Below are 26,917 nucleotides of genomic sequence, written 5' to 3' on the forward strand. Positions count from 1 at the left end.
CACCTGCACGCGGAATGTCAGTATGGGATGTTGCCATGACTGCCTCCAGATCATTTATATAAAGAGTAAAGAGGAGGGGGGCAAGGATGCACCCTTGCCTAACCCCCCTCTCTGACTTAAAGTGGCAAGTGCATCTTCCTTCCCTAGTCACTCTGACCGAGGTCATGAGGTCCCTATGTATCTCTGCTAGGTATCCAACCAAGGGGGGGTCGAAGCCCATGGCCAGAAGGATCCTCCACAGCTTTGCCCTATTGACCAGGTCAAAAGCTGATGAGAGGTCCATAAAGGCCATGTACAGGGAGCCCCCCTTGGCGACTACGTATTTATTTAAAATTAGTTCTAGATTTAGGCACTGATCTAAGGTTCCTCTTTTGGCTCTAAAGCCGTATTGTGTGTTTGATAGGACGCCCTTCCTTTCTAAAATCTGGGTCAGTCTTCCCAAAAGGACTCTTCCCAAGATTTTGACACTAGAATCAAAATGAGAGAAATTGGCCTATAACAGGCCGGGTCTGTCCTCTGTCCTTTTTTGAAGATCGGTACTATCGTGGACCTGGCCCAGCTAGTGGGAAAAATGAGATCCCTTGTGGCGTTAAAAATATTTGTGAGAATCTTGGTGCTTAGTTCAGGAGCGCTTTTAAAGAAATCTGCAGGGACCCCATCGGGCCCCGGTGCCTTTTTACAGAGTGTATCGTTAATTGCTTTTTTCACCTCATCTTGGTTAAAAGGGGAGATGGAAATTATCGGTTGTGTGAGTGGCATCTCACATTCTGTAGTAGCATTAATATTAGTACAACTATAGATGTTACTGAAATGTGTCACCCACTGTTCATCTGGTATAATGCAATCTTCTCTCTGATTGTCTAGTCCCGCGAAGTATGGGTGATTTATAATTGTCCAGAATTTAGCGCTATCTCTCTGTGTTTCAGGCAATAATAAATCACTCCAGGCCTCGTTTTTTATCTCAGATTTCCTCACCCTGATAGCTTGACTGCCAACTAGAGACGCAATTTTGTCATTAGGTCCGCATAGCCAGGCACATTCTGCACCCCTTGAATCTCAAAGGATGCTCGCAAATAGAGAGAGAAAATCGTAGAGGAAAGAGAGAAAGAACCAGGATATCTGAGTTAGCTATCCTATGGCTAGCACAGATTAACCCCTCTGGCCAAAATCAAGTCCCACGGTTTGTGTCACATCAGCCAGTTCAGCACATCTTTTGATTGAGAATATGCAATTAAAGGGAAAGCAGACTGTTATAATCTTCCTTCTTTATTATTCCTACCCCTGTTTTCCCCTTTCTATCTTTCCTTTCCTTGGTGCCTTCCGCCCTCTCACCTTTCCCCCCTCTCTCCTTCTCCCTCTTGGTCCCTGTCTTGCTCCACTGAAGCTGGGTTTAGAATGTTGAGAGGAGTTTCTGAGGGACGGTGGTCATGACTCGTGTTGGCTGTTGGGAACTGTCTACAATAAACCCACCTTTCTTGTAATTGACTTTTATTGGATTATTTTATTATAACACAGACCTATCCCATTTTAAAACCAACAGCCTCAAAGGCATCTCAATTGTAACCCAGGGCAGATAACTGCAAATATATGTCCACCCTCAACCCACAGGCTTCTTCTCAATTTTTCTAAACCACCCAGTCCGAATCACTGACTACTTTTGGACACCCGTCGCGAGCAAAGCCAACCGTGCCCCTCTACTTCTTGTCAGACCTCATGACAACTTCACTGTTCATTTGGAAGGTTGACTATAACCATGCTAACATGGAGGGAACAGCTTTATATATCCACCTAACAACCCCGCATTATGTAACTTGCCCTAAAGGCTTACTGGCTGACCCCTAATACCTATGGCACAGGTGTCCTGGACACACTGTCCCTGCTTCAGGACCGGCCGCATAAGTCATTGATTGTGGGCTATCCTATTAACAGGGATTTCAAGATCCATTCTAGGGCTAATAAGCAGTATACTGGCAGGGAAGAATCAGTCGTCCGAAGATCAATAGCAGTTCTTGCCTGCTCATGAAGAAATTTGCGTTGATTCCTAGAAGGATGTCCAAAGGCATGAATGGTATCCTCAATAGGAGCACTGTACTCAAATTAATTGGCACCTTAGTGGGTCTGGAACATATAACATCAAATGATCTCAAATTTGTGGAGTTTAAGCCTCACCCCATGATGTGAGGTAGATACATAACTGTGATATCTTGGTCTATTCAGGAAATCGCTAATCAGGTTTGAGAATACAGGAATACATTTCTGTCTGGGTTATTGAGATTGATTTTCAGACAGGGGTCTATCATACACTTCTTCGTCTAAATTCCACGAACCTCGATTCACACATAGAGATGTTTTTTAAAGGAACAGTTGGCATTAGCAGCATAGGACCGACTATGAACAGTTTCAAGTCATCAGCATTCATACTAATGGCCGTTCTCTAGAAATTGTCCCCTAGCCCTTTCTACTCAGGATAGTAGCATTCGGTCCCGGTGCAAACAGGAGGTCTGCAAAGCATAAAATCCATTAGCACCTTATTTCTGGGAATTTAAATGCTGAATTCAGTCTAACGCTAGGCAAAACGATTGATGGGTGCCTCAGGCTGGCTATTGGTACCACAGTACTCAAAGCTATTAGCTCATCTACACAACAAGAGTCACTGGATGCGATTGAAATGAGTAGGCAAAAATAACCCATGAGATGTCGAACTATAATGGGTGATGCTTCTGTGATAATTTTCTCAATCCTTGGGTTAGAATCCTTACACTAGGGTCATTCAAATTCCCCAAATTGTACAGCTCAGAAGCTGGCGCCTCTTTGCTGTAACATAGCAGGTATTAGGACTACACGCAACACTGTCCAGTGGGTCAAGCTTATGGAGACTTTTACCATTGCTGCTTTGCAAGAAACATGGACAACAACATCACATTTAAAGGAATTTAAGACTTTTCATCTTGCTGCCACTTCATCCTCTTCCGTTAGACCCATGGGAGGTTTGGTAATATACCTCTCAACTACTGCACAAATTAGAAAATTGCTCAGGCTCGAATTCAGAGATAGCACAAGGCTGGGCATCCTTAACTTTTACAACTACACCACCCCGCCAACAGAGCCTTTGTTCTGTCTGGATTGGACACAGATTTGGACTCTGGCTCCTAGAGGAGGCAAAAACAGGGGCCTGGTGTTAGGGAATGTAATGCATGCCTATGCCACACAGCGCTTTGAGGTGCTTGCAGGGTCACAGAAGCAGAGGCGTTTTCACAGTCTCATTTTATGCATGATGCGTTTGGTAATATGACTAATTTTATCATAACAAAGCATAACCTGTTCTGCTAATGAATCTAGCAGAAACAATGTGAAGTATGTATTGAGTTTCTAGTCTTCTCAATATGCTCCCTCAGTTTCCCCCTCTCCTGTTCATGGGTACTGCACCAATGATGTAATATTTTAGGTATTCCAGATTGTTTGCATTCTTCTCCCTAAAATGTCCAGCAACTGGATAGGTGGTATCGTTGTTGGGTATGGCCCGTATGTGCTGGAGTATTTGTTTATGGGCTTGGAGTTTAGTACTCCCCACATAGTGTAAGCCTCACGAGCACTCCACTACATAAAGTGTATAGTCTGTTTTGCATGTCAAATGTTTTAGGTTGTTTCTTTCCTTGTTTCTGAAAGGGATGCTGTAAGAGATTTTGTTTATCCCATGTTGACATGCTTTGCAAGTTTTACATTTGGTAAATCCCTTGTGCTTTGAAAGCCAAGTTGTCTGTTCTCATAGTTCTGGATTGTTTCTCACTAAGAATTGCTCATTGAGGGTGCCTTTCTATGTGTCACTGAGAGGTTTTTAGGCAATCATTGACCTATTATGGGATCGCTGAGGACTATCGGCCAGTGCGGTTTAATGATCTTCCTCTGTGTCCTTTGTTGTTTCTTAAAGGCCATAATCATCCTTATCTCCCCACTAGTTTTACCTCACCTCTTACCTCTGTTTGTATTTTCATTTAAACTGCAGGGAGTGATCCTATCTGTTTCAGAAATTAATGTCTTGGGTCTTAAGAGTTCCATTTTATTTAAACTCATTGTTTTCGATATGGCCATGTCCAAAGTTTTCACTGAATATCCCCTTTCCAAAAATCTTTTTTTGCTCGCTTCTTGTGCGATGTTCAGCTCGTGCTGGGTACTGTAAATTGTCTTGAGTTTAAGCATTTCACCGTATGGTATACTTTCCACAAGGTATTTAGGGTGAAAGCTTGTTACATGCAGGATTGTGTTACCAGCTGTAGCCTTACGGTGTATTTTGGTTTCCACTTTGCCATTCTCAATAAATATCTGTACATCTAAAAATGGAATATCTCTGTCACTAATCGTAGTAGTGAAATTCAAGTTCATTTCATTATCATTGATAACAGATACAAAATTCATAGGATTCTATGACAAAACAACTACTGCCTGAACCACGACTCCCTAAACCACGAAAGCTAAACAACGAATAATGCTTAACAACTACTTTTTTTTTTTACAACGACTTCCTTAACCACGAGAATACTTTAAATTGCCCATTACTAGTTCACACCAGTATGTTCTTTTAAATAAACATGTTCAAGTTGTGCCCATCAGCGAGCACCATCAAGCAGAGTGAGATGAAAGTCTGTGCTTATCTGCCTTAGCACCTAACAACTGACGAACCCAAACCCATTAAAGTGTGCGCTCTGCTCAAGCACAATCAAGGACATTAGACTCGTTAAGGCTGATTGAAATTTAGCATCTGCTTGATTTTTTTATTTTCAATTATTCATTGATTATTTTATGTATATTTTTTCGAATATTCCTTATATTAACATATTTTCCAAAGGAACAACATACTTTTAAACTACGCACGAACTTCAAAGGTCAATAATTCACACACATGGTCACAATATTAAAATGTCATCATCTATTTTTACACAGCTGTCTGCAATGATGACTTAAATGCCGGGGCATAAAGAACTGAAATAAGAAAAGAAAAGCACTTTTTAAATCTATGACATTAATTACGTTTACTCATAAACATTATTTTAAAAAAGGTTTACAGAATAATGTTCATTCTCATAATAATTCAACAACAATACAGCTTATAAAAAACGGACAACCACCATTTTGATGCCATTTCAACTGTGACAGCCGGAGAGTTTCACTCATGTCGAGAAGAGAAAGGCTTCACCACAGTGGAATGCAAACCAACAGTGCAATCTACTGCCATAAAAAGGTACATACATTCTGAACATTTTAAATGTTTTAAGTTGTTGTTAAGGACTTCGTTGTTCCGAAAAGTCGTGGTTCAGGACTTCGTGGTATGTGATTCTTCGTTGTGACCTTTGCCCCTGCCTGCAGGGCAGGTCACTCCACACATCGTGCAGCTCCCTCCGTGACTGCCGGGACCCTTGACCCCCACGCTACTGCCTCGCACAGCCGTGTGCCTACATCGCCGTCCTGCTAGCTCTCTGCCGGTTTGTGCCCGTATCTGCATTCTGCTGTATTTAACCCCTTCGCTGCTAGGCCTTTTCCCCTCCTGTGCTGAGCCCTTTTTTGGCTATTTGGGGTAGTGCGCGCTTAGGCCCCTGTAACATTTTGACCACATAAGCTATCCACGCCAAATTTGCGTCCTTTTCTTCCAACATCATGTGGATTCCAAAGGCGCCCAGGGTTTGTGGATTCCCTTGGAGGGGTCCCAGAAATTAACCAAAATATAGTGATTTTTTTGTTTTTTTCAGAAAAATGGGAAAAACGGGCTGCAAATGAAAGCCTCTGGGGTTTTCCCTGAAAATGGTATCAAAAAAGGGTTTGTGGGGCTGAAATCTCCGTTTTCTCAGCTTTCAGGGAATGACAATCTTTTGTCAGGGAACCAACATTTTTCACACAGTTTTGGCATTTTTCTGGGACATAGCCTATTTTTGCTATTTTTAGAGCTTTCCACCTCCTTCCAGTTAATGGTAGAAAAGAGTTTGAAAGCAATAATGGATCCTAGAAAGCTGTACATTTTCGAAAAGTAAACAAAATTCTGAATTCAGAAAGTGGTCATTTGTCTAAATCCACGAAGGATTCTTTATCGAAACTAACAGTTAAATCTTGGAATAATAGAAAATTTGTTGAAAAAAACAGCCTTTTGTCTCAACGTTTTCACCTATAACTTTTTCTAATCTTGACAGCTCTTGGAAAGCAATATACTGTTACATCCGTCAGACCTTCCTGGTTGTGGGGATATATAGGACTTGTAGTTTCACCAAGAACCCAACGAACCCAGATCCAAAAACTGAGCAGCAACTTGAAATGGTTTTTTTTCTTTTACTGGGTATAGAGCACTTTGTCTTAGAAAATGTATACATGGAAAAATCTGTATGAAAGACACCTATGTATTTATGAATTGGGTACAAAATATAGAGTTCAGAAACAGTATATAATTGCACATTTTCAAAATTGGGAATACCCATACTAGCTTGAGAATTATTGGTCATTTTTCAAAAACATTTTTTTTTTACACAATGTCTGTCATTGAAAGGGAGAAATGCTAGAAAGCTCATTTGGTAATAACAGTAGATTTAGAAATCTGAATTACCCGAAGTCTCCCGATAAAAACGGTACCTCACTTGTGTGGGTCGACCTTGTGCCTGCGATAGGAAACGGCGAAAAATGCAACGTGGTCACACCTCAATTTTGCAGTTACAAATTGACCCTTTTATGGCAAAGTGCCTACCTGTAGTTTTTGCACCCTAGCTCTGCCGGCACCTAGGGAAACCTAGCAAACCTATACATTTTTAGAAAGTAGACACCCTGGGGTATTCAGGATGGGGTGACTCGACTGCCTACCACCAGGCTTTGTTACCCAGAATCCCTTGCAAAGTTTAGAATTTGACAAAAAAAACACATTTTCCTCACATTTCTGTAGTGTAAAGTTCTGGAATCTGCGTGGATCAACAAATTTCCACCCACCCAGCGTTCCCCCAGGTCTCCCAAGAAAAATGGTACCTCACTTGCGTGGGTAGGCATAGTGGCTGCGAAACGAAACAACTCAAAATGCAACGTGGTTGCACTTCAATTTCCTAGTGAAATCTTGTGCTTTTTGGACAAAGAGACTACCTTTTGTTTTTGAGTCCTAGCTCTGCCAGCACATAGGGAAACCTAGCAAACCTATACATTTTTGAAAACTAGACACCCAGGGGAATTCAGGATGGGGTGACTCGTCTGCCTACCCCTAGGTTTTGTTACCCAGAATCCCTTGCAAAGCTAAAATTATAACAAAAAAAACACATTTTCCTCACATTTCTGTGGTGGAAAGTTCTGGAATCTGCGTGGATCAACAAATTTCTACCCACCCAGCGTTCCCCCAGGTCCCCCGAAAAAAATGGTACGTCACTTGCCTTGTTAGGCATAGTGGTTGTGACATGAAACGGCGCAAAACGCAACGTCGTTGCACCTCAATTTCACAGGGAAATCTTGCGCTTTTTGGAGGAAGAGACTACCTTTTGTTTTTGAGCTCTAGCTCTGCCAGCACCTAGGGAAACCTAGCAAACCTATACATGTTTGAAAAGTAGACACCCGGGGGAATTCAGGATGGGGTGACTCGTCTGCCTACCTCCAGGTTCCCTTACCCAGAATCCCTTGTAAAGTTGAGAAATTTGAAAAAAAACCACATTTTCTTCACATTTCCATGGTGGAAAGTTCTGGAATCTGTGTAAATCAACAAATTTCCACCCACCCAGCGTTCCCCCAGGTCTCCTGAAAAAAATGCTACCTCACTTGCCTGGGTCTGAATAGTGCCTGCGACAGGAAACAGCGCAAAACGCAACGTGGTCACAACTCAATTTTGCAGTGAAATTGTGGCCTTTTTGGGCAAAGAGACTACCTTTTGTTTTTGAACCCTAGCTCTGCCGGCACCTAGGGAAACCTAGCAAACCTATATATTTTTGGAAAGTAGACACCCAGGGGAATTCAGGATGGGGTGACTCGACTGCCTACCCCCAGGTTCTCTTACCCAGAATCCCTTGCAAAGCTAAGAAATTGGGAAAAAACACATTTTCCTCACATTTCTGTGGTGGAAAGTTCCGGAATCAGCGTGGATCAACAAATTTCCACCCACCCAGCGTTCCCCCAGGTCTCCCGAGAAAAATGGTATCTCACTTGCGTGGGTAGGCATAGTGGCTGCGACAGGAAACAGCGCAAAACGCAACGTGGTCACAACTCAATTTTTCTGTGAAATTGTAGCCTTTTTGGGCAAAGAGACTACCTTTTGTTTTTGAACCCTAGCTCTGCCGGCACCTAGGGAAACCTAGCAAACCTATATATTTTTGAAAAGTAGACACCCAGGGAAATTCAGGATGGGGTGACTCGACTGCCTACCCCCAGGTTCTCTTACCCAGAATCCCTTGCAAAGCTAAGAAATTGGGGAAAAAAACGCATTTTCCTCACATTTCTGTGGTGGAAAGTTTCGAAATCTGCGTGGATCAACAAATTTCCACCCACCCAGCGTCCCCCCAGGTCTCCCGAGAAAAATGGTATCTCACTTGCGTGGGTAGGCATAGTGGCTGCGACAGGAAACAGCGCAAAACGCAACGTGGTCACAACTCAATTTTTCTGTGAAATTGTGGCCTTTTTGGGCAAAGAGACTACCTTTTGTTTTTGAACCCTAGCTCTGCCGGCACCTAAAGAAACCTAGCAAACCTATATATTTTTGAAAAGTAGACACCCAGGGGAATTCAGGATGGGGTGACTCGTCTGCCTACCCCCAGGTTTTGTTACCCAGAATCCCTTGCAAAGCTAAGAAATTGGGAAAAAAAACGCATTTTCCTCACATTTCTGTGGTGGAAAGTTCCAGAATCTGCGTGGATCAACAAATTTCCACTCACCCAGCGTTCCCCCAGGTCTCCCGAGAAAAATGGTATCTCACTTGCGTGGGTAGGCATAGTGGCTGCGACAGGAAACAGCGCAAAATGCAACGTGGTCACAACTCAATTTTTCTGTGAAATTGTGGCCTTTTTGGGCAAAGAGACTACCTTTTGTTTTTGAACCCTAGCTCTGCCGGCACCTAGGGAAACCTAGCAAACCTATATATTTTTGAAAAGTAGACACCCAGGGAAATTCAGGATGGGGTGATTCGACTGCCTACCCCCAGGTTCTCTTACCCAGAATCCCTTGCAAATCTAAGAAATTGGGAAAAAAAACGAATTTTCCTCACATTTCTGTGGTGGAAAGTTCCGGAATCTGCGTGGATCAACAAATTTCCACCCACCCAGCGTTCCCCCAGGTCTCCCGAGAAAAATGGTATCTCACTTGCGTGGGTAGGCATAGTGGCTGCGACAGGAAACAGCGCAAAACGCAACATGGTCACAACTCAATTTTTCTGTGAAATTGTGGCCTTTTTGGGCAAAGAGACTACCTTTTGTTTTTGAACCCTAGCTCTGCCGGCACCTAAAGAAACCTAGCAAACCTATATATTTTTGAAAAGTAGACACCCAGGGGAATTCAGGATGGGGTGACTCGACTGCCTACCCCCAGGTTTCCTTACCCATAATCCCTTGCAAAGCTAAGAAATTGGGAAAAAAACGCATTTTCCTCACATTTCTGTGGTGGAAAGTTCCGGAATCTGCGTCGATCAACAAATTTCCACCCACCCAGCGTTCCCCCATGTCTCCCGAGAAAAATGGTATCTCACTTGCGTGGGTAGGCATAGTGGCTGCGACAGGAAACAGTGCAAAACGCAACGTGGTCACAACTCAATTTTTCTGTGAAATTGTGGCCTTTTTGGGCAAAGAGACTACCTTTTGTTTTTGAACCCTAGCTCTGCCGGCACCTAGGGAAACCTAGCAAACCTATATATTTTTGAAAACTAGACACCCAGGGGAATTCAGGATGGGGTGACTCGTCTGCCTACCCCTAGGTTTTGTTACCCAGAATCCCTTGCAAAGCTAAAATTATAACAAAAAAAACACATTTTCCTCACATTTCTGTGGTGGAAAGTTCTGGAATCTGCGTGGATCAACAAATTTCTACCCACCCAGCGTTCCCCCAGGTCCCCCGAAAAAAATGGTACGTCACTTGCATTGTTAGGCATAGTGGCTGTGACATGAAACGGCGCAAAACGCAACGTCGTTGCACCTCAATTTCACAGGGAAATCTTGCGCTTTTTGGAGGAAGAGACTACCTTTTGTTTTTGAGCTCTAGCTCTGCCAGCACCTAGGGAAACCTAGCAAACCTATACATGTTTGAAAAGTAGACACCCGGGGGAATTCAGGATGGGGTGACACGTCTGCCTACCTCCAGGTTCCCTTACCCAGAATCCCTTGTAAAGTTGAGAAATTTGAAAAAAAAACACATTTTCTTCACATTTCCATGGTGGAAAGTTCTGGAATCTGTGTAAATCAACAAATTTCCACCCACCCAGCGTTCCCCCAGGTCTCCTGAAAAAAATGCTACCTCGCTTGCCTGGGTCTGAATAGTGCCTGCGACAGGAAACAGCGCAAAACGCAACGTGGTCACAACTCAATTTTGCAGTGAAATTGTGGCCTTTTTGGGCAAAGAGACTACCTTTTGTTTTTGAACCCTAGCTCTGCCGGCACCTAGGGAAACCTAGCAAACCTATATATTTTTGGAAAGTAGACACCCAGGGGAATTCAGGATGGGGTGACTCGACTGCCTACCCCCAGGTTCTCTTACCCAGAATCCCTTGCAAAGCTAAGAAATTGGGAAAAAAACACATTTTCCTCACATTTCTGTGGTGGAAAGTTCCGGAATCAGCGTGGATCAACAAATTTCCACCCACCCAGCGTTCCCCCAGGTCTCCCGAGAAAAATGGTATCTCACTTGCGTGGGTAGGCATAGTGGCTGCGACAGGAAACAGCGCAAAACGCAACGTGGTCACAACTCAATTTTTCTGTGAAATTGTAGCCTTTTTGGGCAAAGAGACTACCTTTTGTTTTTGAACCCTAGCTCTGCCGGCACCTAGGGAAACCTAGCAAACCTATATATTTTTGAAAAGTAGACACCCAGGGAAATTCAGGATGGGGTGACTCGACTGCCTACCCCCAGGTTCTCTTACCCAGAATCCCTTGCAAAGCTAAGAAATTGGGGAAAAAAACGCATTTTCCTCACATTTCTGTGGTGGAAAGTTTCGAAATCTGCGTGGATCAACAAATTTCCACCCACCCAGCGTTCCCCCAGGTCTCCCGAGAAAAATGGTATCTCACTTGCGTGGGTAGGCATAGTGGCTGCGACAGGAAACAGCGCAAAATGCAACGTGGTCACAACTCAATTTTTCTGTGAAATTGTGGCCTTTTTGGGCAAAGAGACTACCTTTTGTTTTTGAACCCTAGCTCTGCCGGCACCTAGGGAAACCTAGCAAACCTATATATTTTTGAAAAGTAGACACCCAGGGAAATTCAGGATGGGGTGATTCGACTGCCTACCCCCAGGTTCTCTTACCCAGAATCCCTTGCAAATCTAAGAAATTGGGAAAAAAAACGAATTTTCCTCACATTTCTGTGGTGGAAAGTTCCGGAATCTGCGTGGATCAACAAATTTCCACCCACCCAGTGTTCCCCCAGGTCTCCCGAGAAAAATGGTATCTCACTTGCGTGGGTAGGCATAGTGGCTGCGACAGGAAACAGCGCAAAACGCAACGTGGTCACAACTCAATTTTTCTGTGAAATTGTGGCCTTTTTGGGCAAAGAGACTACCTTTTGTTTTTGAACCCTAGCTCTGCCGGCACCTAAAGAAACCTAGCAAACCTATATATTTTTGAAAAGTAGACACCCAGGGGAATTCAGGATGGGGTGACTCGACTGCCTACCCCCAGGTTCTCTTACCCAGAATCCCTTGCAAAGCTAAGAAATTGGGAAAAAAAACGCATTTTCCTCACATTTCTGTGGTGGAAAGTTCCGGAATCTGCGTGGATCAACAAATCTTCACCCACCCAGCGTTCCCCCAGGTCTCCCGAGAAAAATGGTATCTCACTTGCGTGGGTAGGCATAGTGGCTGCGACAGGAAACAGCGCAAAACGCAACATGGTCACAACTCAATTTTTCTGTGAAATTGTGGCCTTTTTGGGCAAAGAGACTACCTTTTGTTTTTGAACCCTAGCTCTGCCGGCACCTAAAGAAACCTAGCAAACCTATATATTTTTGAAAAGTAGACACCCAGGGAAATTCAGGATGGGGTGACTCGACTGCCTACCCCCAGGTTCCCTTACCCAGAATCCCTTGCAAAGCTAAGAAATTGGGAAAAAAACGCATTTTCCTCACATTTCTGTGGTGGAAAGTTCCGGAATCTGCGTGGATCAACAAATTTCCACCCACCCAGCGTTCCCCCAGGTCTCCCGAGAAAAATGGTATCTCACTTGCGTGGGTAGGCATAGTGGCTGCGACAGGAAACAGCGCAAAACGCAACGTGGTCACAACTCAATTTTTCTGTGAAATTGTGGCCTTTTTGGGCAAAGAGACTACCTTTTGTTTTTGAACCCTAGCTCTGCCGGCACCTAGGGAAACCTAGCAAACCTATATATTTTTGAAAAGTAAACACCCAGGGGAATTCAGGATGGGGTGACTCGACTGCCTACCCCCAGGTTCTTTTACCCAGAATCCCTTGCAAAGCTAAGAAATTGGAAAAAAAACGCATTTTCCTCACATTTCTGTGGTGGAAAGTTCTGGAATCTGCGTGGATCAACAAATTTCCACCCACCCAGCGTTCCCCCGGTCTCCCGAGAAAAATGGTATCTCACTTGCGTGGGTAGGCATAGTGGCTGCGACAGGAAACAGCGCAAAACGCAACGTGGTCATAACTCAATTTTTCTGTGAAATTGTGGCCTTTTTAGGCAAAGAGACTACCTTTTGTTTTTGAACCCTAGCTCTACCGGCACCTAGGGAAACCTAGCAAACCTGTATATTTTTGAAAAGTAGACACCCAGGGAAATTCAGGATGGGGTGACTCGACTGCCTACCCCCAGGTTCTCTTACCCAGAATCCCTTGCAAAGCTAAGAAATTGGAAAAAAAAACGCATTTTCCTCACATTTCTGTGGTGGAAAGTTCCGGAATCTGCGTGGATCAACAAATTTCCACCCACCCAGCATTCCCCCAGGTCTCCCGAGAAAAATGGTATCTCACTTGCGTGGGTAGGCATAGTGGCTGCGACAGGAAACAGCGCAAAATGCAACGTGGTCACAACTCAATTTTTCTGTGAAATTGTGGCCTTTTTGGGCAAAGAGACTACCTTTTGTTTTTGAACCCTAGCTCTGCCGGCACCTAGGGAAACCTAGCAAACCTATATATTTTTGAAAAGTAGACACCCAGGGGAATTCAGGATGGGGTGACTCGACTGCCTACCCCCAGGTTCTCTTACCCAGAATCCCTTGCAAAGCTAAGAAATTGGAAAAAAAACGCATTTTCCTCACATTTCTGTGGTGGAAAGTTCTGGAATCTGCGTGGATCAACAAATTTCCACCCACCCAGCGTTCCCCCAGGTCTCCCGAGAAAAATGGTATCTCACTTGCGTGGGTAGGCATAGTGGCTGCGACAGGAAACAGCGCAAAACGCAACGTGGTCATAACTCAATTTTTCTGTGAAATTGTGGCCTTTTTAGGCAAAGAGACTACCTTTTGTTTTTGAACCCTAGCTCTGCCGGCACCTAGGGAAACCTAGCAAACCTATATATTTTTGAAAAGTAGACACAAAGGGGAATTCAGGATGGCGTGACTCGACTGCCTACCCCCAGGTTCTCTTACCCAGAATCCCTTGCAAAGCTAAGAAATTGGGAAAAAAACGCATTTTCCTCACATTTCTGTGGTGGAAAGTTCCGGAATCTGCATGGATCAACAAATTTCCACCCACCCTGCGTTCCCCCAGGTCTCCCGAGAAAAATGGTACCTCACTTGCGTGGGTAGGCATAGTGGCTGCAAAAGGAAACAGTCCAAATTGTACGGTGGTGAATTTACAAAACCAAATTGCTAAACAACCTTCATTTTTGGGGGGGGCACCTGAGTTTTTGGCCCGGGGCTCGGTGGTATTCTTTGGAAAGTACTAAACCCAAACAGATCTAAAAAGTAGACCCCCGGGGGAGTCCAGGGAGGTATGGCATGCGTGGGTCCCCGAACGTTTTCCTACCCAGAACACCTTACAAACCTTAAAATTAGGTAAAATAATCACTTTTCCAAACTTTTTTGCGTGGGATCACCGTGCCGGCTAAAATGTCCTCCACCCAGCGCTCCCCCTGTTCTCCCGAGTAAAAGGATACCTCACTTGTGTGGGTGCCCCAAAGCAGAACAGGCCAAAAATGAATGTTGAAAAAAGTAGTATTTCAGTGTTACAAATTAAGCCCCCCTGCCTTAGTCACAGGCCTTTGGCCCACCCACACAAGTGAGGTATCATTTTACTCAGGAGAACAAGGGGAACGCAGGGTGGTAGGACATTTGTGCCGACACGGCGATCCCACGCAAAAATGTATGGAAAACTGTTTTTTTAACCTAAATTTATGGTTTGCAGGGATTTCTGGGTAGGAAAACATTGGGGGACCCACGCATGCCATACCTCCCCAGACTCCCCCGGGTGTCTAGTTTTCAGAAATGTTTGGGTTTGGTAGTTACCAAAGATGCCCGCCGAGCCCCGGTCCAATAACTCAGTCCCCCCCCCCTAAATAAAGAAGGTAATCTTGCTATTGGTTATTGTAATGTCTCCACCGTACGATTTGGACCTTTTCCTGTTGCAGCCACTATGCCTACCCACGCAAGTGAGGTACCATTTTTATCGGGAGACCTGGGGGAACGCAGGGTTGGAGGAAATTTGTGTGAGCCCAGTGACGCCACGTTTTCCCACGCAAAAAAAGTGTGTAAACACTGATTTTTCCAGCAAAAATTGAGGTTTGCAAGGGATTCTGGGTAAAGGAACGTTGGAGGATCCACGCAAGCCATACCTCCTTGGAAGCCCCCGGGTGTCTTCTTGTCAGAAATGTATGGGTTTGGTAGGTTTCCCTACATGGCCGTCTCGCACGGGGCCAAAAACCCAGGTAACCTCTCTTGCAAAAGCTGGGGGTATTGAATGTCAATAGCACCAGCTTATAAAAGAGGGGTTGCCTGGGTTTTTGGCCCCGTGCGAGACGGCCATGTAGGGAAACCTACTAAACCCACACATTTCTGAAAAGTAGACACCCAGGGGCTTCCAAGGAGGTATGGCTTGCGTGGATCCTCCAACGTTCCTTTACCCAGAATCCCTTGCAAACCTCAATTTTTGCTGGAAAAATCAGTGTTTACACACTTTTTTTGCGTGGGAAAGCGTGGCGTCACTGGGCTCACACAAATTTCCTCCCACCCAGCGTTCCCCCAGGTCTCCCAATAAAAATGGTACCTCACTTGCGTGGGTAGGCATAGTGGCTGCAAAAGGAAACGGTCCAAATTGTACGGTGGCAAATTAAGTTTTCAATTTGAGAGCGTGTGAATCAAGGAAATTTTGACAGACAATTTCAAGTTTGCAGGAGATTGTGGAAAAAAATCAATAAAATTCACCAGAAAGACATGACCATATAGCTATAATGTACACCGTAACAGAGTTACTCAAAAGTCAAACATTCAAGCACGGCTAACTATTCCTCAAAGACACACACATACAGGTTGGATTTGGCACGAGGGCGAGTGATGGTTCAGTACATAACATTATATTAACAAGATATTTCAAAAAATGAAATGCTCTGTCAATAAATAAATGCATAAAAACCAAACCAGTGACTCCCAACTCGTGAGCTGTAAAGCCACGACAAGGCACCAACCGTTTTACAGGCCATTCACGCACCTTTCATACCTGTTACACACCAGACCATTGACACCATCCGGAAGGAAAAGCAACACATTACAACATTCACAAAAAGGGACAAGGTACACCCTACTTCTAAAAGGGAAAACAAAAACAAATATTACTGGACAGCCATCTAAACCGCAAACACACACACATACTGGTTGGATTTGGCACGAGGATGAGTGATGATTCAGTACATACAATTTTATTTGCAAGTAATTTCACAAAAATGAAATACACTGCGTATAATTGAAAGTATGATAAATTGAACCACTGACTCACAGCTCGTGAGCTGTAAAGCCACGTCAAGGCACCAACCTCTTTACAGGCCATTCATACACCTTTCGTATGTGTGACACATACAAAACATTCACGCCGCCAGCCGCGGACCCATCACATTACAACACTCACACCAGCAGACAGTGCCATTCAAGGAAGGGCCCATCACTTTCACACGCCCATATATCTGCCACAGCAACTACACAAAATGATGGACTGCGTAGAGTGTCACTCAACTAGCAGTGTATGTAGTGACCAACAGAAAGTTAGTACTCACACACCGCCAGCCGAGCGCCAGACCACCCACACCACCATCCAAGCACCAAACCATGCACACCGCCAGCCAAACATCACTCAGCGCACACAGACAGCCAAGTACCACACCACGCACACCGCCAGCCAAGTACCACTCCACGCACACCGCCAGCCAAGAACCACTCCAAGCACACCGCAAGCAAAGCGCCACTCCACGCACACCGCCAGCCAAGCACCACTCCGTGCACAGACAGCCAAGTACCACTCCACGCTCACCATCCAGCCAAGCGCCACTCCACACACACCGCCAGCCAAACACCACTCGACACACACCGCCAGCCAAGCAGTACTCCATGCACAGACAGCCAAGTACCACTCTATGCACACCATCCAGCCATGCGCCACTCCACACACACCGCCAGCCAAGCACCACACCGCAAGCCAAGCACCACTCCGCGCACACCGCAAGCCAAGCACCACTCCACGCACACCATCCAGCCAAGCGCCACTCCACGCACACCATCCAGCCAAGCGCCACTCCACACACACCACCAACCAAACACCATTCCTTGCATTCCACCAGCCAGGCACCATACACTCACACTGCCAGCCAAGCACCTAACCATGCACTCCGCCTGCCAAACAAAAATCCACACACACCACCCGCAAAACACCAAACCATGCACTCTGCCAGGGAGGCACCAATCCACACACACCTCCAGCTAAGCGCCAGTCCACGCACACCGCCATCCAAGCACCAGCCTGCACACACCACAATCACATTTAGAATTATTCTTTTAAAAAAAACACTAAACAAATGGAAATACCTACAAATCAACTTACACAAATTCTAAAACCAAACACATTGCACTAAAGCCAAACCTTGAAACAAACCACATTTTTTTACAGAATACAGACCAGGCAATTCACTTCACAGCTCATTAAAACTCCCAATACTTCTTTTTCGTGTGGTATGATTTAAAACAAGCTGACAGACACAATCCAGGCTTAGAAGGACAGTCAGGGCAGTACATACGAGACTCCTTCCGCACGCCTCTACGCCAACAGACTCTGCATCTTCTAGTCGGAAAGTCTTTTGCGGTAGTGGGAGGAATGAATTCAGCAAAGTGGCGATCTTTCAATCTAGCCACATCCTCCACCACTCCAAATCTAGGAACACTTGCCTGCTCCACTAGTACAAGGCTGGCTATTACAGACTCCTGAAACTTAACAAAAGGCATCTTCGACTCAGGACAAGACTTCTGGAACACAACAAAAGCATTGAAGGATGCCAAATGGAAAAGATGAATAGCCAATTTCTTGTACCAAACGTAAGCCTTTCGAATAGCATCATAAGGTTCCAACCTCTGATCTACTCGGTCAACACCACCCATGTACTTATTGTAATCTAGAATGCACACAGGTTTGCGCACTTCAGCAACCTGACCCCAAACAGGCAGAGGTACAGTACTTTCGTCATGGATAGTAGTCAGCATGTACACATCTCTCTTGTCTGAAAACTTCACAGCCAGAAGCTCCCCACATCGCAATGCAGTAGACTGTCCCCTCACAAGCCTTTTGCAAACAAGTTCCTTTGGGAAACCTTTCCGGTTACTGCGCATTGTGCCACAAGCAACAGTGCCCACTTTGGCCAACTCCTTGAACAACCGCACACCAGTGTAGAAGTTATCTACATACAAATGGTGGCCTTTGTGAAATAATCCTCTACCTAGTTCCCATACAATCTTCTCAGTCACTCCAAAAGTGGAAGGACAACCAGGAGGGTTAATGCTGGACTCCTTACCAGTGTACACCCTGAAATTGTAGACATATCCAGTCTCACTGTCACACAACATATACAGTTTGATTCCATAGCGTGCCCTCTTACTAGGAATGTACTGCCTAAAAACCAAGCAGCCCTTGAACAATAGCAAAGACTCATTCACTGCAATTTCTTTTCCAGGAGCAAAGATCTCAGAAAAACGATCAACAAAGTGATCAAGGACAGGCCGAATTTTAAACAGACGGTCACAATCAGGGTGATCGCGTGCCAAGGCTAAACCATTATCAACAAAATGCATCATCCGAAGAAGAAGCAAAAACCGATCACGACTTATGACTGCTGGATATATAGCTGTTGTCATCAAGGGACTAGTGGACCAATATGAAGACATTGATGGCTTCCTTAGCAAGCCCATCAAAAAAGTTAATCCCAAAAACTTCTTCATCTCTTCAACATTTGTGGGAGTCCACAGAGTAGCTCTAGAATGGGGCTTAAGCCTGGCACTATTGTCCCTCAAAAACTGTTCTGCATACAAATTGGTTTGGTCAACAATATTTTGCAAAAACACATCGTCCATAAACAACTGAAAAAAATGTATTGGCTGAAAATTCTCAGTATTCACTCTACACCCAGGAACACCAGTGAACTCTGGCAATGCCAGCTGCACCATGCCAGGGGGAACCCAGAGGCCATCCCCATGAACGGGGGGAGCAGCCACCTCAGCCTGCAGACCAGAAGCCACTTGTTGCTGTACACGTACGGGAAGCCTAACATCCACAGATACTTCTGGCTGCATATCACCAACAGAAAACATAGCATCCCCAGAAGACTGTTGCTGCACTAGACCACCGGGAAACAAAGCAGGTCCAGATGCATCTTGCTGCTCTACAACAATGGGAAACCTACCAGCCCCAGATGCCTCTTGCAGCACTTCACCAACGGGAAGCCCAGCAGCCTGAGAAGCTTCTTGCTGCACTACACCACCGCAAAACAAATCAGACCCTGATGCACCTTGCCGCTCTACAACAATAGGAGGCCTAACAGCACCAGATGCCGCTTGGCGCACCACAGCAATGTGAAGCCTTTTGGGCGCAGGCTGCAGCCCACCTGCCTCATGCCGACGTAAAAAGAAAGGATACCTTGCAGCCCTAGGAAGTAGCACAGCTGCCTCTTGGTCCACTACCGGCGCAACAATGTCCTCCGCTACCATAGACACTTCATCAGCACTAGAAGAAGATTCTTCATCCGATGATGATGAATGCAGGCAAAGAGAAAACTCACTGCCTGAATCTTCTCCACCAACCTCCAAATCCGAATCAGAGTCAGTCTCTGAACCATGGTCAGAGGAAGACTCAAAAAGCAAACTAAGAACCTGCTGAGCAGTAATCCTGCGACTAGCCATTATCCTTACAAAGAAAGACAGCACACACAAGTGAACAACAACCTACACTGTGCAAAGTAAGAAGTAAACAAGGTAAGGCTTTCACACAAAGATCAATACAATCCAAAACAATTTCACTCTTACCAAATACAGCTACACTCACCAGCACCTACTCTGCTGAGACACAGCAAAAAGAAATGATATCCCACTAGAAAGAAAAGAAAAAAAAACAAATTAGAAATCAAAGTGCACATAAAACACTAATGCTGAAGAAAAAAAGAAACAGAGCCACACAAAGTGATATAAGTACAACCTTTTTCAAAAAGACAAACAACAAGGGAAAGTAGTACAAAATACATTCACTTACCAAGCACAAGCAACTACACAAGCTGCAAAACCAACAGTAACGGACCCGCAACCTACAACAATCCAAACAGCAAAAGCCTGGAACAAGGCAAAATTGGAGAAGATAAAAAAATTACTACCACATTTCACAAACAATATAACAATTGAAAAAACCACACACAAATTTGCCCCCCAAATTTACATTTGCCCAGAGGGGCCATCAAATAGGGTAAAGACCAATTGGGATTAGATGAGGTTTAACATCAAGACACTGGTTAATTTTTTGAATTTATTTTACTGCCTAACCCCTTTGGTGCCAGTCGGTCTTCTGCTCCTACCAGTACCCCCATCACACGGGGGCAGTAAGGACATTCATACACCTTTCGTACGTGTGACACATACAAAACATTCACACCACCAGCCGCAGACCCATCACATTACAACACTCACACCAGCAGACAGCGCCATTCAAGGGCCCATCACTTTCACACACCCAAATATCTGCCACAGCAACTACACAAAATGATGGACTGAGTAGAGTGTCACTCAACTAGCAGTGTGTGTAGTGACCAACAGAAAGTAGGTACTCACACACCGCCAGCCGAGCGCCAGTCCACCCACACCACCATCCAAGCGACAGACCATGCACACTGCCAGCCAAACACCACTCCACGCACACCGCAAGCAAAGCGCCACTCCACGCACACCGCAAGCCAAGCGCCACTCCACGCACACCGCAAGCCAAGCACCACTCCACGCACACCGCAAGCCAAGCACCACTCCACGCACACCATCCAGCCAAGCGCCACTCCACGCACACCATCCAGCCAAGCGCCACTCCACGCACACCATCCAGCCAAGCGCCACTCCACGCACACCATCCAGCCAAGCACCACTCCGTGCACAGACAGCCAAGTACTACTCCACGCACACCATCCAGCCATGCGCCACTCCACACACACCGCCAGCCAAGCACCACACCGCAAGCCAAGCGCCACTCCATGCACACCGCAAGCCAAGCACCACTCCACGCACACCGCAAGCCAAGCACCACTACACGCACACCGCAAGCCAAGCGCCACTCCACGCACACCGCAAGCCAAGCGCCACTCCACGCACACCGCAAGCCAAGCGCCACTCCACGCACACCGCAAGCCAAGCACCACTCCACGCACACCATCCAGCCAAGCGCCACTCCACACACACCACCAGCCAAGCACCACTCCGTGCACAGACAGCCAAGTACTACTCCACGCACACCATCCAGCCATGTGCCACTCCACACACACCGCCAGCCAAGCACCACACCGCAAGCCAAGTGCCACTCCACGCACACCGCCAGCCAAGCACCACTCCACACACACCGCCAGACAAGCAGCACTCTGTGCACAGACAGCCACGAACCACTCCACGCACACCATCCAGCCAAGCGCCACTCCACACACACCGCCAGCCAAACACCACTCCATGCACAGACAGCCAAGTACCACTCCATGCACAGACAGCCAAGTACCACTCCACGCACACCATCCAGCCAAGCGCCACTCCACACACACCGCAAGCCAAGTGCCACTCCACGAACACCGCAAGCCAAGCGCCACTCCACGCACACCGCAAGCCAAGCACCACTCCACGCACACCGCAAGCCAAGCACCACTCCACGCACACCGCAAGCCAAGCGCCACTCCACGCACACCGCAAGCCAAGCACCACTCCACGCACACCATCCAGACAAGCGCCACTCCACGCACACCATCCAGCCAAGCGCCACTCCACACACACTGCCAGCCAAGCACCACTCCGTGCACAGACAGCCAAGTACTACTCCACGCACACCATCCAGCCATGCGCCACTCCACACACACCGCCAGCCAAGCACCACACCGCTAGCCAAGCGCCACTCCACGCACACCGCAAGCCAAGCGCCACTCCATGCACACCGCAAGCCAAGCACCACTCCACGCACACCGCCAGCCAAGCACCAGTCCACACACACCGCCAGCCAAGCACCACTCCACGCACAGACAGCCAAGTACCACTCCACGCACACCACCAGCCAAGCACCACTCCACGCACACCGCAAGCGCCACTCCATGCACACCGCCAGCCAAGCACCACTCCACGCACACTGCAAGCAAAGCGCCACTCCACGCACACCGCAAGCAAAGCACCACTCCGTGCACAGACAGCCAAGTACCGCTCCACGCACACCATCCAGCCATGCGCCACTCCACACACACCGCCAGCCAAGCAGCACTCCGTGCACATACAGCCAAGTACCACTCCACGCACACCATCCAGCCAAGCACCACTACACACACCGCCAGGCAAACACCACTCCGATTTGCCCCAAGGGGGGGCAGAAATTCAAAAACAATTACTTGCCACCAGGAAGAGACCCTTGCCCAAGGGGTCGCCTCCAAAACATATACATTGCCTCAAAACAGATCCCTGGTGCCAGTGGGGAATTTCTGCCCCCACCTGGGGGCAAAGCAACTAAAAAAACGGGCTGATTTGCCCCCCTGGGGGGGCAGAAAAACAAAAATATTATCACAGCCCACCTGGAAGCGACCCTTGCCCAAGGGGTCGCTTCCTAAAAGCTAATTTCAAGATCCCTGGTGCTAGTGGGCATTTTCTGCCCCCCCCCCGGGGGCAAAACGGCAAAAAAAAGGCCCTATTTGCCCCAAGGGGGGGGAACAGAAAATAAACAACAAAATCAAGGCTCCCTGGAAGCGACCCTTACCCAAGGGGTCGCTTCCCAAAACAAACATGCACTAATAAAAAATCCCTGGTGCCAGTGGTTTATTTCTGCCCCCCTGGGGGCAAAACGGCCGAAATAACGGCCCGATTTGCCCCCAGGGTCAGCAGAAAATCGAAAATAAAATGGCTGCCCACCTGGAAGCGACCCTTGCCCAAGGGGTAGCTTCCTAAAAGCTAATTTCACGATCCCTGGTGCTAGTGGGCATTTTCGGACCCCCCGGGGGCAAAACGGCAAAAAAAACGGGCCGATTTGCCCCCAGGGGGGAAAGAAAATAAATGACAAAATAAAGGCCCCCAGGAAGCGACCCTTACCCAAGGGGTCGCTTCCAAAAACAAACATTGCCAAAACAAATAATCCCTGGTGCCAGTGGTTTATTTCTGCCCCCCCTGGGGGCAAAACGGCTGAAATAACGGGCCGATTTGCCCCCAGGGGGGGCAGAAAATCGTCAAGAAAATGGCAGCCCACCTGGAAGCGACCCTTGCCCAAGGGGTCGCTTCCGAAAAGCTAAATTTACAATCCCTGGTGCTAGTGGGGGCATTTCCGCCGCACGATCGCGACGCTGTGCGCGATCGTGAGGCAGAAATGCCCTGCAAAGAGACTTCAGGGGAAATGAAAATCTCTTTCCTCTCCCCTGATACCTCTTTGCGGCCCCAAACCCCCGCCGGACACGAGAAACTTACCTTCTCTCCAGACGCGCAGGAAGCAAATGGCTTCCCGGGCGCAGGAATCCCTGATGATGTCAGCGCGCGCTGTGCGCGCTGACATCATCAGGGATTCCCAGGGGGGGGGGGGGGGGGGCGGCAGCGGAAGCTCTTCCGCTGCCGCCCCCAGCAAAACAACGAAGATCAGAGAACCTCGGGGGGAGCGCCAGCGCTTCCCCCGAGGGTGGGGCTCATGACGAGCTGGGCTCGTCATCAGCACACGACCACTGTGCACTATGACGAGCCCAGCTCGTCATCAGCATCGAAAGGGTTAACTAATTGTTAACTGTTGTGCCTTCTGTGCCTGTGCCCCTTATCTGTAGTGCCACTGTGCCCTTGGTATTTGCGCCACCCCAGTGTCCTTTTACCGCAGCATTTTTGCCGTCCCCGCTCCCCGCCGCTGCTCCCCTGCGGCCCCGCCCCCTTTTCTCCGTGTAACCGGCCCATTGGCCACCCCGCTCCCGCCTCCCAGCTGCTCCTCCCTCCCACTTCGCCATTTATGGAGGTCACCGCGCGGGAGCGCAGCGGGCACGCCGATTGTGCGCCGAAGGCGCGCCAAAGGCAAGCCCGTCTGCGCCCGTCTGCGCCTGGACCACGCCCAGCGCCAGGACCCCTGGTCCCCACCGCCGATGCAAGACTACACAACAGACCTACGACGCCGCCACTCTCAACGCACTCAATGCCGGCAGGAACCCCGCCTGCTACCGAGCCACCCCGAGACGCACCCACGGACCCTTCGCCTGCCAAGCCTGCCGATTCACCTGCTACCGAACCTGCACCGCCCCCGCCAAGTCCAGCAACAGGAGCAACCACCTGAAGTGCATCCTGCTCAATACCAACTCCGTCCACATGCATGCCGTGGAACTCTGGGACCTGCTCGGCGCGACAGCACCGGGCATCGCCTTCCTCACTGAAACCTGGATGAACGCCTCCTCAGCGCCCGACATCGCCATCGCCATCCCGGACAGATGCAAGATCACCCGGAAGGATCGCGTCAACCAGACGGGAGGAGGCATCGCCATCGTACACAAGGACACCATCCGCATTTCGACCAACTCCGACGATACCTTCACCGCCGCCGAACACCTGCACTTCCAGATACACACTGACCCCAAGACCACCCTCCGAGGCACCCTCATCTACAGACCATCAGGACCACACACACAATTCAGCGAAGACATCACAGACTTCATCAGCCCGCACGCCCTTCCCTCCGCCCTCTACATCCTCCTAGGGGACCTCAACTTCCACCTGGAGAACAACAATGACAGAAACACCACCGCCCTGCTGGACAACCTCGCCAACCTCGGACTCAAGCAACTGGTGAACACCCCCACCCACTACGCCGGCCACACGCTTGACCCCGTCTTTTCATCCAGCAAGGACATCTCCTTCAGCCATGCCCCCGGACTCCACTGGACCGACCACAGCTGCGTCCACTTCAGCTTCAGAAGAACTACAATCCACCACCACCCGCAACAGGTCCCCCGCCGAAGCTGGAGCAAGATCACCGCCAAGCAGCTCACGCCTCCCTCAGCCGGAACACTCCCACCAGCACAACGGACCCCAACGAAGCAGCCAGCAACCTCACCAAGTGGCTGACCGCCTGCGCCGATGACCTCGCACCACTAAAGAACCCTCCCAGCAGACCCGGCAGCAAGAAAACCCCCTGGTTCACCGACAAACTCAAGGAATCCAAGAAGAACTGACGCACCCTCGAGAAAGCCTGGCGGCTCGACCAGACCACAGACAACAGGACCGCCCTCAAGCACACCACCCGCAAACACCATCAGCTGATCCGCACCACCAAGAAGACGGCACTCAAAGAACGACTGGACAACAATGCCCACGACAGCAAGGAACTCTTCAGCATCGTCAAAGATTTCTCCAACCCCAGCACCGGAAACAACAACATCACTCCCTCGCAAGACCTCTGCAACTCACTCGCCTAGTACTTCCACCGCAAGATCGCCGACATACACAACAGCTTCAACGCACAGACCACGTACCCTACCACCGAACCAAAGCCCGCCACCACCACCCTCTGCAACTGGACCCAGATCAGCAATGAAGACACCACCCGCAGGATTAACTCCATCCACTCCGGATCACCAACCGACCCGTGCCCACACCACGTCTTCAACAAAGCCGATACCATCATCGCACCCCATCTCCGAGACACCATCAACTCCTCCTTCCACACTGCCACCTTCCCGGAGAGCTGGAAGCATGCCGAGCTGACCGCCCTCCTGAAGAAACCAACGGCGGACCCCACCGACCTCAAGAAATACCGTCCCATCTCGCTCCTTCCTTTTCTAGCCAAAGTCATCGAGAAGCCCGTCTACAAACAGCTTGCCGCCTTCCTCGAGACAAACGGATCCCTCGACCCCTCACAGTCCGGACTTCGGGCCAACCACAGCACCGAGACCGCCCTAATCGCAGCCACCGACAACATCAGAACCCTGATCGACAACGGGGAAACAGCGGCCCTCATCCTCCTGGACCTCTCTGCGGCGTTCGACACTGTCTGCAACCGCACCCTAGTGAAGCGCCTCAGCAACATCGGAATCCGAGAAAATTCGCTGGAGTGGATCATCTCGATCCTCACCGGAAGAACCCAGAGAGTCCGCCTCCCTCCGTTCAGATCCGAGGCCACCGAAGTCATCTGCGGCGTAGCACAAGGCTCATCACTCAGCCCCACCCTCTTCAACGTGTACATGAGCCCCCTCGCAGCCATCACACGCCAAAACAACCTCAACATCATCTCCTACGCCGACGACACCCAGCTCATCCTCTCCCTCACCAACGACCCACCACCGCCAGAGCCAACCTACACGAAGGGATGAAAGACGTCGCCGACTGGATGAGGAACAGCCGCCTTAAACTGAACTCAGACAAGACGGAAGTCCTCATCCTGGGATCATTCCCGTCTGCCTGGGACGACTCCTGGTGGCCCCCGGCCCTGGGCACCGCTCCCAAACCAACGGACCACGCACGCAATCTGGGCTTCATCCTGGACTCCTCCCTGTCAATGACAAGACAAGTCAACGCCGTCTCATCCTTGTGCTTCAACACCCTTCGCATGCTCCACAAGGTCTTCAGATGGATCCCCACTGAAACCAGGAAGACCGTCACCCAGGCACTCGTCACCAGCCGACTGGACTACGGGAACACCCTCTACGCCGGAACCACAGCCAAACTACAAAAAAGACTCCAACGCATCCAGAAGCCTCCGCACGACTCATCCTGGACATCCCCTGACACAGCAACATCACCGGACACCTGAGAGACCTGCACTGGCTCCCCGTCAGCAAGAGAATCACGTTCAGACTCCTCACCCACGCACACAAGGCTCTCCACGACCTGGGTTCCATGTACCTCAATGACCGCATGACCTTCTACACGCCCACCTGCCAGCTACGATCGACCAGCCACTCGCTCGCCACCGTACCACGCATCTGCAGTGCCACCGCCGGAGGAAGATCGTTCTCCTACCTGGCAGCCAAGACTTGGAACCTCCTCCCCACCCACCTTCGACGAACCCAAGACCATCTCTCCTTCAGGAAGCAGCTCAAGACCTGGCTGTTCGAGCAGTAACATACCCCTCTCCCCCAGCG

Source organism: Lissotriton vulgaris, chromosome 4_1 (genome assembly GCF_964263255.1).
Source record: "Lissotriton vulgaris chromosome 4_1, aLisVul1.2, whole genome shotgun sequence".
Classification (NCBI taxonomy): domain Eukaryota; kingdom Metazoa; phylum Chordata; class Amphibia; order Caudata; family Salamandridae; genus Lissotriton; species Lissotriton vulgaris.